Source organism: Lycium barbarum, chromosome 1 (genome assembly GCF_019175385.1).
Source record: "Lycium barbarum isolate Lr01 chromosome 1, ASM1917538v2, whole genome shotgun sequence".
Lineage (NCBI taxonomy): Eukaryota > Viridiplantae > Streptophyta > Magnoliopsida > Solanales > Solanaceae > Lycium > Lycium barbarum.
Genome location: NC_083337.1, coordinates 113016465 through 113038496, shown reverse-complemented (window position 1 = coordinate 113038496; position 22032 = coordinate 113016465).

Here is a 22032-nt window from a genome sequence, read left to right as displayed (position 1 = left end):
ATCCAAGGTGATTCCTTCGGGATATTCACCTCTCTCCAAGAATATTTTAATGTCAACTTACCAAGGCTTTCCATCAGTCTCAGCTTCTACAAAAGCATACTGGGTTGGCTGATCTTTAATTTCAATTTTGACCGGATCAATGTCTCTACTTTCGGGATGCTAGATCATAGATGATGTCGTTGCTAATGCATCGATGAACTCATTTTGAGATCTTGGTATATGTTTGAACTTGACTTCTTGGAAACGATCTGCTAATCTCTGCACAAGTCCGACATATGGTATGATCTTTTCATTTTTGGTGGCCCACTCTCCTCGAACTTAGTGGATTAGCAAATCCGAGTCGCTAATTACCTGAAGATCTTTCACATCCATGTTGAGAGCTAAGCGTAGACCTAAGATGCAGGCTTCATATTCAACCATATTATTAGTGCAATTGATATTTAACTTGGCCACCATTGGATAATATTGGCCTGAGTCTGAAACCAAGACAGCTTCGATCCCTGATCATTTAAAATTGACTGCTCCATCAAAGTATACTTTCCATCTTGAATCGTCTTCGCTTTCCTCACCTTCAGTTGTCATTATTTCTTCATCTAGGAAGTAAGTCCATAAAGGTACTAGATTGTCATCTACTGAGCTTCCTGCCAATAGGTCTGCCAATGCCTGCCCTTTGACTGCCTTTTGTGCAACGTAATAGATGTCTAACTCACTCAAGAGAATTTTCATTTGTCCAGCTTCCCTATAGGCATGGGTTGGCGAAAGATGTACCTTAGTGGATCCATTCTTGAAATCAGATGAGTCGTGTAGGCAGCCATATAATGTCTCAACTTCTGAGATACCCAAGTTAAGGCTCAACACGTCTTTTCCACCAAGAAGTATCCGGATTCGCAAGATCTGAACTTTTTACTAGTGTAAAAGATAGCTCTCTCTTTCTTGAGTGTCTCATCGTTTTATGCTAACATGCATCCGAAAGCATTTTCTGACACCGATATGTATAGAAGTAAAGGACTTCCCGGCCTTGGCGGGACCAAAACAGGTGGATTTGACAGGTATCTTTGATTATGTCGAAGGCTTTCAAATAGTCTTCAGTCCATTTGGTTGGAGTATCTTTCTTGAGAAACTTGAGGATTGGTTCTATGATCACTGTGGACTGGGCAATAAAGCGTCCGATGTAATTCAATCTTCCTAAGAAGCTCATGACCTCTTTCTTTCTTCTAGGAGGTGGTAGCTCTTGAATTGCTTTGATCTTGGTGGGGTCCAACTCGATACCCCGACGACTGGCTATGAATCCTAGTAACTTTCCAGCAGGCACTCCAAATGCACATTTTGTAGGATTTAACTTCAAATCATACTTGGGTAGCCTGTCAAAGAATCTTCGTATATGTTCGAGGTTGTCCTCAATTATTCGTGATTTGATGACGACGTCATCCACATAAACCTCAATTTCTTTGTGCATCATATCATGAAAGATGGCAGTCATTGCCCTCATGTAAGTAGTGCCGGCATTCTTGAATCCGAAAGGCATCACCCGGTAATGGTATACTCCCCACGGTGTGGTGAATGTCATCTTTTGAGCATCTTCTTCAACCATCAATATCTAATGATAGCCTGCGTAGCAATCCATAAAAGATTGCACCTCATGCTTAGCGCAGTTATCAATGAGTAGGTGAGTATTTGGGAGCAGGAAATTATCCTTTGGGCTAGCGCGATTGAGATCGTGGTAGTCCACACAAATCCTTATTTTTCCATCTTTCTTTGGTACCGAAACTAAGTTTGCTAACCATGTCGGGTATGGTGTCACCTCAACGACCCCCAACTGAATCTATTTTTCTACTTCTTCTTTAATTCGAATGCTGACATCGGGCTTAGGCTGCTTGATTTTATATTTTACCAGGGTAAACCCTTTGAGGATTGGAAACATATGGCCAACAATATTCGTACTCAGACCTAGCATATCGGTGTATGACCAAGTGAAAACATTTTCATACTCTTTCAGTAGGCTCTGGTACCCTTCTTTCTCAATGTCCGTCAAGTGCACACTTCTAATCTCCCGCACTAACTCCTCACTTCCAAGATTAACTGCTTCAGTTTTCTCTAGGTTTGGCGTGGGTCTATTCTCATATTCTTCTTCGACATCTATCAACCTTTCTGGTTCAGTTCTCTCTTCCTCTTGATCGTCATTTTGTTCATCATCATTTTTACTTGTTTCATGACATGTCATGACATTATTCGTGGCCTTTGTATTATTACTGTAAAGCAAAATAACACAGTTATTAGTCATGTAAAAGCAATTTTAACTATGTATTCATATATAGTTATATTATAATTATACATATACTTATATAGGTGAAGTAAACGATTTTGTTTTATTGCAAACTTTGAGCCGTTTTCATTGAAATTTTAAGAGCAGTACAAACGACGGTCCTGACTCGGAATGGAACATCGATCCATTTCCGTTATTTAAACAACATGAAAAAGTAATAAAATATGAAAAGGCGATAAGCTGGGCCTCAAAGTCGACTTTCGCCGTTTTTTCTGAAAATGAGCATTCTTTCTACTGCAGTGTCAACAATGGGGTAGAAGTCCATCCACATGTTATCTATCCTGGTTCAGCAGGGCAAATTTCTGATGATTCAAAGCATTCTTCAATGATGGCTGCACATTCTCCTTCCCCGAACAACGTCCTCAAACCCTCTTCTTGATCTTTACCGTTGTGGCTCAATGGGCATGTAATGAAGGATTGGTAGAGATGAGGGAATGGTTTTCTCATTTCAACGGGACCTCTTGGCCCATACCCCGCTTCCTCTTCTTCTGCCTGACACAGATCCCACCCCAAACCGGTACCTCTCATCTTTCATACTTATTGGCTCTGTGATTCCTTGTAAGTCCTTTCCCAGACCTTTCCCGAGTTCAAACCTGTTCCTCAATCATAGCTGTAGCAACTATCCTGTAGGACCAGTGGCATAGGGATATCTTCATTATCTCCCCCTACAACCTATCACAGCTAGCTCAACAGTGTGAAAATCAGTGTTCACTTGTGATCTCTCTATGACTGCATAGAGTTATCTGAATAATTGTGAACGCTTCCTTTGCCGTGAATCATGACTTCCTGATCATCCCATATGAACTTGAGAGATTGGTGTAACGAAGATGCTACAACTCCAGCGGCGTGTAGCCAAGGTCGTCCCAATAACAGGTTATAGCTTGTTTTGATGTCCATAATGAAAAACTCCACCCACGAACTCTGCGGGCCTATTTGTATGTGTAAATCTATTTCCCCAATCGGGTCACTGGTTGCACCGTCATAAGCCTTTACGTGTGTCCGACTCTAGCAAAGTTTACCAATATCATATCTAAGTTGTTTCAGAGTCATCACGGGGCATACATTCAGCCCACCTCCCCCATCAATCAGTACTTATGGAATAATTTTTTCACGGAATTTGACTGTTATGTGCAAGGCTTTATAGTGGGACTTTCCATCCTTAGTAATTCATCATCATAAAATGCAGCCTATGAGCTCGCACTGTCACACCCCAATTCCGCTAGGGTGTGATGGGCACCCGACCCCTTACTTAGAGCCGAACGAACCCTCAGACTCTTACTGCACATAAAATCACATCAAACCTTTTAAGTCGAATAAGATAAAATACATAGTAATTTTTTTTCCAGAAAGTTCTTTCTCGTAGCTTCCAAGAAGAACAAATCTATAATCATACAAAATTTAGTACATAACACAGACCGGCATATCGACTGACGGAGCCGCTTACAGACTGACAAAAAATACCCACGACGCTGTCTGCAAAGTCTCTAACGTAGTCCAGAAAGCATAACATACAAACTCTGACTCGACAACACTCCGGGAACAATTGGAGCTTGCCATCTGCACTGGAACATCTTCTATACTGTCTTCAACTCACCTGGGAGTACCTGTGCGGCATGAACGCAGCCCCCGAAGAAGAGGGGGTCAGTACGGAAAATGTACAGAGTATGTAAAGCGGAAATATAACAAACATAATCATAGTCCGAACCAGAAGTACAGAGATATAGCAAACAGAGTCGAACCCGAGTCCGAACCAGAAGTACAGAGATATAGCAGACAGAGTCGAACCCGAATCCGAAACAGAAATACAGAGTGCATGGACAGAACCACAATATGTATCGTAAGTACGGGGTGTAGCCGACAGAGTCGTATTGTGAACTAGAGGTACAGAGTATAGCTGGAAAAATCATCATACGGATCAGGGCACAGAAAGTGGCTGACATAATTGTAATCAGAGTCAGAGGTACAGAAGTGTAACAGACTGAATCATAGTTTGAGTCAGACATACAGAAGTGAAACAGACAAGATCATTATCCGAATTAGATTTCCAGAAGTGTAACAGACAGAGTCATATTCCAAACCAGACATGCAGAAGTGTAACAGACGGAGTCATAGTTCGACTCAGATTTCCGGAAGTGTAACAGACAGAGTCATATTCCAAACCACATATGCAGAAGTGTAACAGACGGAGTCATAGTTCGACTCAGATTTCCGGAAGTGTAACAGACGGAGTCATAATCCAGATCAGACATACAGAAGTGTAACAGACAGAATCATGCATGCAGAGTCATAAGCATATACAGATACAAATATCATATATATCAGATCCCGGCCCTCTGGTGAGGGACGCGGTAACAGATCCCGGCCCTCTTAGTACGGGACGCGGTGGACAGACAGATCAGATCATATGCCATCCTGGCCGCCATCCCCATACAACCACAACATCAAATCATATACAGATGTAAACAGAACCCGGCCCGCACACCGAGGGACGCGGTGAATAATGCAGTGGAATGTGCACGAATAACAGAACCTGGCCCGGGCGCAGTGAAGGAAACATTGAGGCATCCACGAACAGACTAATGAGAAACCATATGCATACAAATCGTTACACAGACTCAATGAACTGGAGTAGGCCAAACGGTAGGTCAAATCAAAGTAATCAGACAATATTCATAATATACATATATGTCATTTGGGATGGCACGACAGATTTCATCAGAATAAGATGTCCAGACGTCAAAATATACTATAAGACTCATAATATCGTCATAACACTTATCATATGGCAGACAGAACAATAACCAAAAGTTACCTGTGAGTTTCGGACAGAAATGAGTTAATTAGATTCATACAGAAAATATCAGGTTTTGTGGGCCCATCTTGGGCTGAACCGAGGTGACGTACGTAAATTATGGATCATAGGTCTTATGGAGTCATCCATGAGAGTTTTAGGGCATTCCGACTTTATTTGTGAAAGTTACATACATATAGGTCGCTTTGGCGACAATTTATAAAAAAACTAGTTCAATCTTACTGAACGATTTGGAGCCAATTTCAATCTCTAATTTCTCGGAACATGGTCGTATCTAAGGTTCGCGTTCGAGCCTCTTATGTTTAGAACATGCCAAGGAATGAAGGGAGAGACTTTACATACCTTAGTTGCGCTCTACGCTCGTTCAGATTCAATTCCCGTTTCGCCCGAAATCTACAAATGGTCATTGTTACCAATTGTCAATAGTAGACTTATAGCATTCTTTAATTCACTATTTGTCTATAGAAATTTGGGCAGCACCTCCCCTGTACATATGCCCAGCCCAGAATTACAATTCAGCAACCAACACATCAACAACAACACCAAATATATTAACATCATTTCCAACACCAACATATGCCATAAAACAGCCCGCACATTATTTTCCAAATTTCCCCAACCAACCAATTCGCGATATAACTATTTAATAATTTTATTTCCGCAAAGAGGTCAAAATTAACACTAACAACATCAATAACAACATCCTCCACATTCTACAAGTTAGATACATTTGTTTTCATCTAAAATTTTCTTCAAACCCCATTCTACAATTCAACCATACCAACAAACGAATTTATCACGCTATTTTCTTCGTTCTAATCCGTTAAAACTCTAAATAAACTTGTTAATAATGAAAAAGAGCCTTATTCATACCTTAAGTGCACAGACACCACGTCCACCCTCTTATTTTTAGTTGATTTTTAGCTCAAACCGAAGGAAACACGACGTAGAACACTTTTCTCTTCATGGGCTTCGGGATTCGGGGCTCCGATTTTGGTCAAAAACTGGTTTTTTTTTCTCTAGGCTCTCCTCTCTCTTTTTGTCTAGAGTTTTCCAGGTCTTCTTGATCTGAAAATGAGGGAGAGAAACTGATTTTTTCTATTAAAAAGCGTGGGTAATGGGCCTGACCCGAACTGGAATCGGGTTGGACCTATTTCACTGCCCAGCTTGACCTTTCTTCCTTAAAACGTTCATATCTGCTTATCCCGATGTCACCTATAGGCCCACGACCTACCGTTGGAAAGCTATTTCAATTATCTACAACTTTTATTTTTCGGAGTTTTCCCAAATTCTAAACATATAATGCCGTTATTGCCCCTCCAAGTCAGGTCATCCGAAAACGTTTTCTTAAAAATATTCGTTTGGAGGGCTTCCACTTTGATTTGGCCCCAGGGCCCTTCACGAGTTGTGTTTAACTTTACATATACGATTCATATAACTTGTCACATGCCCCAAAAAAAAACTCTTGACATGTGAGCCCCACCTCAGCTTACAAATAATCCGACGTTCGAAAATACAGGATATAACACGCACAACATACCCCACAATTTCGGCCAAGGTTTTCCTCGTGGCGTCGACAGGTACTTGGTCTTTATCAAGACTTTCATCAAGGCTAAATGATGTTTGGATGAACTGAGTATTAGTGATATTACTGATATCCTAGCAGGAGTTTTATGCAAGTGCTCAACTATTGAATAATCCTTGACCAGTATTTGCCTCCAGAAATTCTCAGCTTTACCCTCAGTTATTGGTTTTTTCGGAGGGTTTTCGCGATGAGGCGCTTCGAGCACAGGTTCTTCTGGGGCATAACACCTTCCTGACCTGGTCATACCCTGAAACACAACAGTTATTTCTTTATCTTTGTTGATCATCATTTGGTGCGGTGGTTTGATCACAAAGGGCTCATTCTCAATTGATCCTGATGTTCTAAGTATGAAAGGCTCGTTGTGAACTCGAGCAACTGTTAAGGAGTACTTGAGCATGAAAGGTTCTTTTTTGGCTGTGGCAGATATCTCAGATCCCTTTGTCAGTGGGTCTACCACTTCTTCTCGCTCTTGTAGTGACAATGAGGCGACAATGCTTTCTAATCCTTTAACATCTGGTCGAATTATAACTGGGCTCTCTTCCCACTCATCACCTCTCTCTATCATGTGAATTTAGTTCCCTCCATGCTTTGGGAGCGGATTTGGATCCACATATAGAGGTGTTGGCTGTAAGATGAGCTAACGATTGTCAATCATGTCCTGTAATTTGTGTCTTAGGTTTATGCGATATTTAGTGGCATGGCCAGCTTGGTTAGAATGATAGATGCAAGTGAGATCTAGCCTGTACCATCGATCTATGGGGTTAGCAAGTTTAGGTGGGACGGCACTTACTCACCCAATATGCCTTAGCTTGGCAAATAGACTTGTCCTCGATTCCGACAAAGGGACAAAGGGGTGAATACTCATATAGGTTTCCTTTGGGGCGCCTCATAGTTTGCCGGCAGAGGCTGGTTCTGGAAAGTCTAGTTTTGTCGAGCTGGGTTATTGTCACGACCCAACCCCGTGGGCCGCGACCAGTGCCCTAGCTGGGCACCTATACGTACCTGATACCCAAATTAGCATATTATCAAAATAATGTAATATAATAATAACATTTGTGGATGCTACAGAATTTAGCAGAACAGCAGACTTGGCACACATAGGCCGATAAGGCCATCATAGAACAAAGTATCCCAAACATATGTACAGAACCCACACAGATGTATCCACAGACCTCTACAGAACATATCGTAATCATAAGACGGGACAGGGCCCCGTCATACCCTTAACAAAGTACATATCCAGATAGCAGTGACAGACTGTACCAAAAGATGGGCTCTGTAGAAGAGAGCGCCCCAAAATAGCAGAAATGGGATCCTAAACGTGTGGATCAGCGAACCTGTCGTCTGTACCTGCGCGGCATGAAAACGCAGCCCCCGAAGAAAGGCGGTCAGTACGAAATATGTACTGAATATGTAAAGCGGAATCACAGAAGTCAAATCATAACGATTACAGAAAATGAGTACAAAATCGAGAGTGTCAAATCCATATTTCCAAAACAGACAGAATGTGTGCAGAAACATATGTCATATCATATCCGGTCCCTGCCACGGGACTCAGCAGACAGAGCGTGGCCACCCTCCCGATGCTGGTGCCACAATATAGAGGAATCAGAAAAAGGGGCGTGGCCCCGTATCATAAAATGTCATGGCCATAATCAACATGGCCATAACAGATCAGATCAGAATAGGCGGACATGGCACATCATACTCCACAGACCCATGTACGCGTATACCTGCCCCCTCACATCGGGGCGCGGCGAACAATGCAGAGAATCACGCTTGACAACATATCCTGGCCCGGGCTCAGTGTGGGAAACATTGGGACATCCACGAATGGAGTAGTGAGAGACTAATGCAATTTAAAAATATCACAAATGTTTTCAAAGACTCAATGAAGCGTATCAAAGCCAAACAAATCCACTGTAGTCGGACGGAATCATAATAAATGTATCTCGGACATCATAATAAATTACAGAAACATAACCTTCCTGAAGTCATTCCGAGTGTCAAAATAATTTATAATATTTAATAGAATATTTAAAACAATATTCGTTAAGCGATTAGTAGGGTAATCAAAACATTTCTTTCAAAAATCGCTTGAAAAGGAAGCTTTAACACGTTAAGGGCGAAACCGGAAATAGTGGGCCCGCCTCGGGACAAATAAGGCGGCGGGCTCAAATCATGCCCTCTAAGCTTATGGTACCACCTAAAAAGGTTATACAGACATTCTATGACTTTCCAAGTAATTTGGAGCAAAGTTGCATAATTTCAAGAAATAGCGTATCAAAGATGGTTCAATTCTACTGAAGGAAAAGCTGAAATTTTCTCTTGCGGATTCTGAGGGCCAAGAGGTCCTTCGAGGCCCGGATCCGACCCTAACACACTAAGGGCATGCCAAGGGAAGAATCGGGGTTGCTTTACATACCTTTCACGCTCCTTAAGCCTTTCCAAACTCACTTCCCGTTTCGTCGAAAAACTGCAATTGGTCAAGCTTACCAATTGTAAGCTATGAATACCAAAGTTCCAACTTAATGCATATTTGGCTACCGAAATTTCGGCAGCACTTCCCCTATACATATAGCACCCCGAGAATTCAACTCGACTATAAATCATCAACAACAACCCAAACGACAACAACAATATCAACAATGAACATTAAAAACACAATTATCCCTCAACTAGTCTTTTTTCTCACAAGTTGACAAAATCTTCAATTCAGCCCACTTTCAACTAATGTCAATAATTTCACATTCAACAAAAATCAAGATCATCACCATATAGTTCTAGAAACATTTCATATCGATTTACTTAAGGTATACACTCGATATACATAATATACAACTTTCCGCCAAAGTCATAACTTATGCAAAACATCAAATCTTTGGCATACAACTTCATAACAAGTTTCCAACTTCCAAATTCATCAATGATCATCATAATTCACAACCAAACAACTTCATTTCCTTAATGTCGGAAAATCATACTAAAACGACATAAGTTTCTACATTCCAATTCAATACAAACTTATATCATTCTAACTTCATTTACATATCAAGCATTACAACAACACTCCAATACACTAAACAACTTAATTCATTTCTATTCCAAATGCAATATACCACACGGCCATATGCTTATTTTTCCATATCAACTAAATTCATCCAACTTTCAATTCCCATATGCATTTCATCACAATCACAACTAGAATATAACATGAATTCTATACATTTTGGCTATACAACATATATATACACACGGCTACACCTCCAATTCCAAACCCACATTACAAACTTCCATTTTTCCATATAATCAACACATTTCTACATACTACAACACAAACAAAACTTCATAACACAATAAAAAGGTAGAAATTCTTACCTTTTCTTCAAGTGTTCTTCACTTGGAGATATGCTCACTTTGGTGATTCTAATGCTCCCCACTCCAATCCAACTATACCAAGTTACAAAGGAACCTTGACTTAGTAAGAAAACCACAAAAGAAAAATTTTTGGAACAATATTTTGGAGGGTCAATTTTCCATGCTCCACCCGAAACCCTCTTGCTCTCTCTTTTATTTTTGCTCTTGTTTGTTCTTGTCCATTCTTATCACAAGTCTTGTATGCATATATAATTGAAGTGCTTGGTCACATGACCAACTAAATTGGGCTTGGATCATGGCCTTAAGTGGCCGGCCATGTCCCTTAATTTGGGCCTAAATTTCAATTCAATTTTTGAGCCCAATGACTTGTGAATCATATTTTGTAATTCCCGAAACTAACTTCCAAAATTACCCTTAACCTTGTCCCACACTTTCATGACCCTATTCTTTCATGCATAACTCCTATGTCCAACAAAATATCAAATTTGACCTTATATCTCAAAAATCCAATATATGACAAGTTTTTCCAAACGTGTGAAAACACGGGATATAACAGTTATCGGGTGTTGGCATTCGATAATTTGGTCATGGAGTTCGGTTGTTTGATACTGGTATTTGATATTTTGGTTGTGGGGATTGGTAGCCGAGCTGTGCGTAGCACACAGTCATTGGGCTATATTGGGGTGAGGTGATTGTGTAGTTGGTTGGTGGAGGTGATTGGTAGTTATCTAGATTTTTGTGGATTATTTATTTTCCTTGGTTATTGGGACTAGTAGTTCTAGAAATACAGGCGATGTCTTCTCTTTTCTTTTTGCAACTCATGGTGCCGTCGCACCTGATCTGTTTAGTACACTAACAATCCTGCTGGATTTAAGGCCGTCTTCGATACCTTCCCCCACAGCAACTATATCCGGGAAGGAACTCCCTTTCATGGTTACCATTTTATCAATGCAATCAGCTTCTTGGTATCGTATGAATGCAGCTACCAGCTCAGCCTCAGTCATAGGAGGTTGTGCACGTGCTGCTTCGTCTCTCCAGCAACTAGCATACTCTCGGTAGGTTTCAGTCAATTTCTGACGAATTTTCTCCAATGAGAAGTGATCAGGCACATTTTCCACATTGAAGCGGAATCTTTCCATGAATGAGCTCGCCATTTCTTCCCATGTTTTCCGTCGACTAATGGCTTGAGAGATAAACTATTCCATAGCCATTCCTGACAAACTTCAACTAAACAACCATATGAGCAAAGCTTCATTTCCGACCAACCGATCGCAGTAAGCCCTCAGGTGGGCTTTTGGGTTGCCCGACCCATTGAAGTGATCAAATTTGAAAATTTTGAATCCTTCAGGCTGATCCAAATCTGGGTGGATGCACAAGTCGGAGTACCTCAACCCTTCTTTCTTCCTGGAGCCATGCTCCAGCTTGGCAATCATGATCACTTACCTCAAATCGAATTTGCATACAACAATAGTTATCATTCCAGTATCCAAATGGCTCCGTATGAAGCTTTATATGGAAGGAAGTGTAGGTCCACAATTGGATGGTTTGAAACAGGAGAAGTACAGTTAATAGGCCCTGAATTGATTCAGCAAGCGGTAGAAAAAGTCAAGGTGATCCGAGATCGATTATTGACAGCCCAAAGTCGCCAAAAATCTTATGTGGACAACCGCCGGCGAGACTTGGAATTTCAAGTTGATGATTTGGTATTTTTGAAAGTGTCACCAATGAAAGAGGCGATGAGATTTGGCAAGAAAGGAAAGTTAAGTCCACGATACATTGGACCCTATAAAATTATCCGCAAGGTGGGTCATGTAGCCTATGAATTGGACTTGCCTTCAGAGCTTGAGTCAGTCCATCCAGTCTTCCATGTCTCAATGCTCCGCAAGTGTATTGGAGATCCCACGAAAATTGTTCCAATAGATGACGTTCGGGTGACATAAAAGCTAGCATATGAAGAAGAGCCCATTGCCATATTAGACAGGCAAGTACGGAGACTTCTAAATAAGGAAGTAGCTTCAGTCAAAGTGTTGTAGCGAAACAACAACTGAGAAGAAATGACGTGGGAAGAAGAGGAGAGTATGAAATCCAAGTACCCGCACTTATTCCAACCCCCAGAAGGGATTCATGATGAAACACCAACATTATGAGGTATGTATGCTTACTTTTCATGATTTTGGTCGTGTGTGGCCATAAATATATTGATATTGTATTGTAGCCCTGTGAGGCAATGTTATTATGGGTTGTTGTGACAGGATGGTAGTGTTATATTATAGGGGAAACTCTGGAGAAATTTTCGTAGAATTCCTGAGTGTTTAACATTTGAGGACAAATGTTCCAAAAGGGGGGAAGAATGGTGCACCTTGGAAATTTCATGACGTCGCATAGTGAATGAACCAATGCGAGCTTAAGGGCAACAGGAAGTTCTGAAGATTATAAGACGGATAATTAGTGGTCTTAGAATGTGTACGTTAAGATCTTGGAGCTATATGAATTGATGGAATAAGGATTGATAAGAATAAGTGGAGTATAAGTGAGGTTTAGGAAAGGTTTCATTAAATTATTACGTTAAGAATTATTTGGCAAGGCCTTGAGGGTGAGTTATAGGGATGTTTAGATCATTAATGAAGTATTAAACAAGTGTTAAGAAGGTTGTATAAGGATTGGAGATCAAACGAAACGACGCGATCAACTTCGGAAAAAACTGTGAGTTCGACGACCACATCCACGGACTGTGAAACTTTCCACGGACCGTATAATGGTATGTAGAATACCCAGAAGAGATGATGGTTCCCTGGTGGTGAACCACGACTAGTTGTACGAGCCGTACAATATTCCACGGACCGTATAAGTGTTCGTGGAAGTCCCGACGAGCTGAATAAGTTCTGATTATATAAATGTGTTCCCACTTCATTAAATTCATTTCCCACATTCCTTCTTCATCTCTCAAGACCTCTAAAAGGTTCCATACATTTCATCCACAAGAATTCAAAGGAAATTGATGATCAACTTCATCAAACCAACAAGAATCAAGAGTATGAAACCCATTAAAGTCATCTAAGCCAAGAAATTTCAAAGGAAGTGAGTTAGGATTTTTGGTGCAAGAAGAGTATTGCTACTCAAGGCTTGTTCCTAAAATATCTAAGGTATGTTTTATGATATTTTCATGATGTTTAAGATATTGAGAAGTTGAAACACTTGGATTGTTGAAGAATATAGAAAATGGGTCATAAATGTGGGAATAGTGCTATTGTTGAGTAGTAGTTTGGAATGAATCGTGAATATGGATATGTTGTGATTGTAAGTAGATTATGAATGACATTTAGAACATGGAATAAGTATTATATGTGATAAAATTCAATAATGAATTATGACCACGATTATGGAAAAATTGAAGTGAAATTGTGAAATGTGGATAATGTAGGTAAATGATGATTGTTATTTATGATATTATGAATGATGTTACGGATGTTTGGGATTTGATATGGAATATGGAGGAAATCATATAAACAAAGGAAATGCTGCCCAAATTTCTTTAGTTTCAGTAAGCACGTTCTTATAATCGCTTAGCTAATGTTAATGCGAATTCTTTTGAAGGTAAAGACGTGAGCATTAAAGGAGAACGAGCAAGCAATAGAGTATTTAAACGACAAAGGTATGTGAGGCTAGTCCTTTCTTTCTAAGGCATGAATCTTATGGCATGAATTTCCTCCTTCTTCATGAATTTCTTATCTTCAAGAAATCTAAGATCCCTTGTTCATGAATAACCATATGAAATAAGAGATACACTATGAGTACGATAACGATGATGATAAGTTTGAGTCTAAAGAATCTAGAATCCATGATATGATGATCCTATAAAGCTAATGATGCTATCTATAACCCATTGAGGTCGTTATTGTATACACTCACCTTATATGCTAATTCCTTCAAGGTGAGGCAGAATGTCAATGAATGCTCCATAATGAAATCGGGGGATCACGACCTTACGTCACCCCGATAAAGTATAGTTGTCCTTGAGTCTTTATGCATGTATTATGATGAGCATACTATGATGAGCATATTATGATGATGATATAACACCGTGCCTATATGGCAGGGCAGTCACCGTTGAGGCGGGTAGCGTATACACCATGTCCAAATGGCATGGGCAGACACCACTAGTGGGCGGCATGAGATGGTACCCCGGACGCAGCATGCCTGGACACAGGCTAATGTTATTGATTATCACACCGTACCTATATAGTCGGGCAGCTTATATATATTTACGCATACATGAGATGATGATGATTATGAAAGTAAGCCAGCATTAATTATTTCTTTTATGATTCACAGTCAGTTACAGATTGCTCCTCATTTGATGCCTGCTCATTTCATTGATTTTTCATTATTATTTATGCCTTACATACTCAGTACAATGTTCGTACTGACGTCCGTTTTCTTTGGACGCTGTGTTCATGCCCACAGGGAGATAGGGAGGCGATCCAGACTTGTAGAAGCTATAAGCTGATTTGAAGATCAATCCATTTTCTGGAGGTGCCATTGATTATTATTTTGGTATATATATGTATATGTATGTTTGGGCACGACGGGGTCCTGTCCCGTCCATATGTCTAGTACTCTAGTGGAGGCTCGTAGATACGCAGTGTCGGTTATATGGTCTAATGAGGTTGCTATTATGTATGTATGTATATATATTATTTTGATGGCCGAAAGGCTTATGTATCTATAAAAGAATTTATGTTCTCAAAGAAAAATGATTTCTTTCATGATTTGAGTATGAATTTTATAAAAGAACGTTTAATGAGTATGATGAGTAGTAGAACGGGTGGTGCTCGGTGGTTAGCCCCGGGTACCCGTCACGGCCCCTAGCCGGGTCGTGACATTTGGGTTTTCTTCAAGTGAAGCATTTCCATCCAAAACCTATTCCTACATAACAAAAGGTGAGTTTTATGATCATTTCATGTTATTTAGAATATTGAATGGTTGAAAGACTTATATTATGGAATAAAGTAGAATATGGAGCTCAATTGTGAAATAATGATATTCTTGGAAAATAGTCTGACATGAATCATAATTCTTGAGATGTTATGAGTATAATCTTGTTATAAATGATATTAAGAATATTTGAGAAGCATTATATGAGGATGAATGTGGTGTTGTATTATGGCCATGGTTATGGATGACCTTGGGAAAGAATTTTGAGAATTGAATAATACCGAACTTGTAGAAGTTATTGAATAAGGTATTATGAATGTTGTTATTGATGTTTGGGAGTTTTTATACCATATGGGGGAAGTTGTAGAAACAAAGGAAATGTCGCCCAATTTTCGTTAGCCTTTCCTTAAGCTTAAGTATGTTATCGATTATCTGATCTTAGCACGAATTCCCTTGAATGTAGAATTACGAACTTGGAATGAAGCGTTTAGTCGGCAAGTTAGAAAGGCGAAAAGGTATGTGAGGCTAGTCCCTTCTTTTTCTAAGGCAGGATTCCCATAATATGACTTTCTTTACCTTTCCATGATGTTCCCATATTCCGGAAACTATGAGTCTATGATTAATAAGAGCTTCTCATGAAATAAAGATAAGAAATATGTTATGAATATGATAATGATGATGAGTCTAAGTTTAGAGATTCTAAAGCCCATGATATGATATTCCTACGAAGCTAATGACCCTTATATGATTCTTTGATGTTATTCATTGTTGCTAAACTCACCTTATAATGCTAGTTCCTTCAAGGTGGGACACAATGATCATGACTACTCCATAATGGAATCGGGGGTTCTTGACCTTACGTCACCCCAATAGAGTTGTATTTAATTTATTTCTAATGCATGCTTTATGATAAGTATATAATGGCGAGAATACACCGTGCCTAGATAGCCGGGCATGACACTGCTAAGGTGGGTTGATTATGAATACACCGTGCCTAGATGGCCAGACATGACATCGCTAAGACGAGCTGCTTGTGATTACACCGTGCCTAGAGGGCCGGATATGACACAGCTAAGGCGGGCTGCTTATGATTATAGCGTGCCTAGGGTGGGGTGTGATAATTACCCGGGCTCGGGTTAACGATGATGGTATATTTTGATATACATACCATGTGGTTTCCATTAAAAGCTAAGAAGGTTATATCTTCGCCTCATGTTTCTTCATTTGTTTGTTATGTTAGTATTATTCATGCCTTACATACTACGTACACTTTTGGTGCTGACGTCTTATTCTTTTTGGACGCTGTGTTCATGCCTACAGGTAGACAGGGAAACTGTGCAGACCCGTAGGAGCCTATAGCGGATTCACAGGAGCACTCCACCACTCCTGAGGTGCTACGGGGTCCTGTCCCGTCCTTATGTCACAGTATTCTATTAGAGGCTCGTAGGTACGGATGCGTGGGTAGTTGACGTCTTATGGATATGTTGGAGTATATTTTGTATATCATTTTTGTAGCCATGAAGGCTTATATATATATATATATATATATATGTGTGTGTGTGTGTGTGTGTGTGTGTGTGTGTTTGTGCGCGCGCGCGTGCATGTTGCCTTCGAGATTGTCTATGTTCAGGTCAGTTATGATGACTAGCACAATGACTGGTGCTCGGTAGTCAGCTCCGGGTACCCATCATGGCCCCCTAGTTAGGTCATGACAAAAGTGGTATCAGAGTAGTTCCGTCCTAGGGTGTGTCTACGAGCCGTGTCTAGCAGAGTCTCGTTTATGGGTGTCAAGCGCGCCACACTTATAAATAAGAGGCCGCGGGGCATTTAGGAAAAATGACCATTCTTCTTTTATTAGATCGTTCCATAGAGCCATGTTATAAGATTTCTCCTTCCTAATTGTTCTTTATGATTTCAGCGATGCTGGTAAATAGAAAAGCCACAGCCGCCTAGAAGGGCAAGGCTACGATAGAAAGGTAGATGGAAAGGGAGCCACCAACAAATATAGAAGAAGGTGAATCTCGTAACGAGGCTCCATCCAATACCTCTCACACTCTGCCTATTCTAAAAGAACAAGAGAGGGTTTTAGCTCCTGCTCCTATGCCTCCAGTTCCTCCACCGGATGTTTCGGGTCAGCAAATGACCAAAGCTATTCAGTTATTGACACAGCTAGTTGCCGCTCAGGCACAGCAACAGAGTACGGGACTAGGTGATAGGGCGATTAGTACTACAACCCGTGATTTCATGAGTTTAAATTCCCCAGAATTTTTCGGGTCAAAGCCAAATGAAGACCTGCAAGGTTTTATTGATGAGATGTTGAGGATGTTGAGAATCATACATGCCTCCTATACTGAATCTGTGGAGATGGCATCTTATAGACTCCGGGATGTAGCGGTCCTATGGTATAATAATTTGATATCTTCAAGGAAAGAAAATGCACCTCCCCCGGTTTGGAAGGAATTTATAGATGCTTTTCTTCGTCACTATTTGCCACCCGAGGTTCGAAGGGCCCATACTGACAGGTTTCTAAATCTAAAGCAAGGGAATATGAGTGCTCAAGAGCATAGTCTCCATTTCAATTCATTGACCCGGTATGCTCCCACTATGGTAGCTGATATGGGAGATAGAGTACACAGATTTGTGAGTGGCTTAGGGCCACATTTGTTCAAAGATTGCCTGACAACTTCATTGCAAGAAGGGATGGATATTTCCCGTATTCAGGCCCATGCCTAGAACTTAGAAGAGCAGCAACATCCGCAAAGGGGTGAGTGCGACATTGATAGAGGGCAAAGTAAGAGGGCCAGATCAGCTAGTTGTGAGTATAGAGGGGGTCAGCAATAGTACTCCAGGTATTCGGTCCTGTTCGCGACTAGTGCACCTCCTCAGTTCGTGGGTAGGAGATTTGACCGCCCCATTTATTCAAGACAGGGTCAGAGCTCGAGAGCTTCGGGTTCCCAGTTTAGAGGTGATTATAGTTAGAGGAGGCCACCGGTTCCACGATGTAGTTAGTGCAGAAAGTTACATTTGGGCCCGTGTTGCCAAGGTTCATATGCTTGTTATGTTTGTCGATATACTATGCATTTTGTCACACCCTAATCTCCCTAGGGTGTGATGGGCACCCAACCCCATATCCGGAGCCGACTGAACCCACAGACTCTTATTACGTACATAATCTCTTCGGACTCTGAAATCAAATAAAAGTGAAATACATAGTAAGCTTTCAAAATCTTTCTTTCATCGCTTGATTCTGTTAATCAGTGAAAATGACAAACATGATAAATGCTTTTGGAAACTTTCAGAAACAAGTCAAAGCTGTAATCACACGGAATTTGTAACATAACATAAAATGACACATCGGCTGATGGAGACGCTTACAAAAGTGACATTCTATACCCACGACTCTGTCTGCAAAGTCTCCATCTTCGAACAAAACATCATAGCCCATATACTCTGACTCGGCAACACTCCAGGAGCAAATGGAGTTGCCAATCCAGCTGAAGCATCTTCTAGCAATGTCCTTCACTCACCTGGGTGTACCTGCGCGGCATGAAACGCAGCCCCCCAAAGAAAAGGGGGTCAGTACGGAATATGTACTGAGTATGTAAAGCATGGAATACAGAAAACAGAATCGTGATCGAAACAAACAGTACAAAAGTAAGTACATTTTCAGAATAACAAAGTACGTATTTTTCAGAATGCAAACCGTGTATACCGATGTCATGTGTCAGAAGAAGTACCGAAAATAAGTAGATCATCCAGAGTGCCAAAAATGCGTACTTTCCAAACACAGATTGTGCGTGCCAACATCGTATGTCATCATATACATATACACATAACTAATTCATATGTAACATAATAGTGCCGAGGAACGTACGGCCCGATCCACATATATATAACATATTAGTGCCGAGGAACGTTCGGCCCGATCCACAAATGTATTTGCTGCGGAACGTGCAGCCCGATCCATATACATATATCATATTACTGTGGCACGTGCAGAAGGTTAGTACAGACAATAAGCACGATGTGCAGAATAACAAAACAACTTACTGGAAACACGAATCATGCATGCCAGAAATGGTATCCGGCCCCTTGCAGGACCCGGGAAACGTGGCGCCACCCTGCCTTTGGAGCCACACACATCATACTCCAGAAGATTTGCTCCGTAATCTTCGTCGCACATCATAATATCACATCATAAGATCAGAATATACATATACACATATATGGTTCGGCGAACCATGAACACATCATAACTCCGTAACACATCATACTCCGGAATACATATATGGCACCCGACACTCAAGCAAGGGGCCCGGCGAACCATGCGCACGATATATACCGGCCCGGGACTCGGCGAACGATATAATAGTAGTATGCACGAGCAGAGTAGTGAGAAACCATATGCACACAAATCAAGACTCGATGGATCAGTATACTTACCGACCCCTGAAGGCTCAGAAACCAGTTTCGGGTCAATCCGAATTAGTATAAGAAAGTTATGAGCGATTGAAGTACAGAACGTTCTACAAACATTTCAGAAATCATGTTTTGGAAAATCAAAGCCATAATCATGTCAAGTATCTTTCGGATATCGTTATGGGTCAGATCAAATAGAACTTTTGGAACCACATGCACATATCAAAATATATCAAAGACTCGATGGAATAATCGAACGTGCTAGCATTTGAAAAATCAAAACTTTAGTCATATCAATTATCTTTCGAATGCCCTTTGGAGACACATCAACAAACTTCGGACATCATAGATATGCATCAAAACCATATGAAACAACTTATGGAAGTCAAGAATATTAGCCTTCCTAGTGGCTCTAAGAATAGGAAATTTCTTTGAAATCATACATATACGTCATTAGCTCTATTCGTAAAGATCATGCCAAAAGAAAGAAAGGGTAAGCCTTACATACCTGCTCCACGTCCTATTGGCTACGTTTATTCGTCCAAGCTCGTTAGTCTACATTCAAGGAGATTTACATAATCATCAGACATACTGTCATACACTTGTCTTAATCTTTCAAGTAAATTAACTTATATTCTGCCGAAATTTCGGCAGCATTTCCCCTGTAAATACACCATCCCCGGGAATCTAACTCGGCCAAATCAACAATCAACAATCCGAGAATTCAACTCGGCCAAATTATTAACAACATTACCAACAATCGTACTAACAACTTCGACAATCAATCCCAAAACATATTCTAACATCAACAATTCTTGTCACACAATTCACGGCATTTCATTTATCCAATTTAATCACATATATTCAAGTTAACACCAATGATCCCACATTCAAGTATTAACCCTAAAATCTTTCTAACATGATTCAAGAATGCTTCTAACAATTCACATGATATTCCAACAACCCAATCAACATTTTTACTTTACCCGAAACCTTCCAAATGTGACAAAACAACCACAATACATTCTCTTCTTCCAAATTCATGAACTATACCAACAATTCACACACTAACAACATTATTTTCCATAAGTGCAAGAACACTATATTCAATTCACATTAACTTTTAAAACAATTTTCCAACAAGTACAACTTGAACTAGAATTATTAAACTTCCATTTCTCATCATAGATTCCATTACAACAACAACCAAAATACTAGATAAAATTAGCTCATCATCCCTACACACTACAACACATATACACAACCACACACACTACACATACACGACCACCACACAACTTCCATATTTTCACAAATTTCATTTCTACATACTACAACATACCCAAACCATTCATAACATATAAAAGAAGATTAATTCTTACCTTTTTCCCTTGATTACCCTTTTGTCTAGAATTGTGAACTTGCAACAAAGAGAGGTTTTCTTGCTCCAACAATTATACCACGTTAAAGAGGACCTTTGAATTAGTAGGAATACTAGAAGAAAATATTCTTTTGATGGGGATTTTTGGACCTCAAAATTCGGCCACCATGGCCGAATGGTCTTCAATTTTTGTTCTTCAAGGTTCTCAAACTTTCTAAGTCTTGAAGATGAAGAACGTGACTAATTAGTCATCTAAGGTCCTCATATATAAGTCATCCATGTGTCCATGGCCCACACATGGCTTGGATCAATTAAAGTTAGCCAAGCCATGGGTGTGAGCCCACCTATGCCACACGGCCAACATGGCCTTTTATTTCATGATTTATCAACTTTCTAAAATTAACTTTTAACCCCAAATTTTCCTAATATTCCACGCCAATAAATTCATAAGCAACTTATGCCTTTCTCTGTAATTCCATACCAATAATATTCATAAATAACTTGTGTATTAGACAAGATCAAAATATAGCCTTGCCCTTAACTTCTCACAATTATCCTGGATTGTCCGAACGAACAAAATACGGGTTATAACACATTTGATGTGTGATTGCCCCTCCAGGTACGGCATAGGTGGGGTTCAGCCCACAGGATAGAGTTCCCGGGTTTATTCAGGACGTCCCATTCAGTCAGCTATGCAGGTTTCTGCTGCAGGCTCACCAGGGGTAAGTCAGTACTCTTCTAGTCAGCCAGGGGGTTCACAGGCCAGATTTTCAGACCATAGTGGTAATTCTGCTTCTTCAGTTTCTGTTCAGCGTCCAACACTAGACCATAAATGCTTTGAGTGTGGTGAGCAGGAGCATTTCAAGAGGAATTTTCCCAGACTTAGACAGGGTGGTTAGGGTACTCAGTATTATCCTCCCAGGGCCCTAGTTTCAGCAGCTAGAGGGCGAGGGTCATATAGTTGGGACCGTGCTCAGATTGGGTGTGGTGGCTACATAGCTAGTAGAGGTGGTACCATCCTAGCAAAGGCAGATACCAGTCAGGCAGAGGTGGACATCAGCCTGGTAGTGGCGGAGCTCAGACAGGACAAGGTGGTTATGGAGGTTCATAAGCTAGTAGCGGACAGATTCATTGCTATGCATTTCTTAGCAGATTAGAGGCTGAGGATTCTGATACAGTCATTACAGGTAACATCTCAG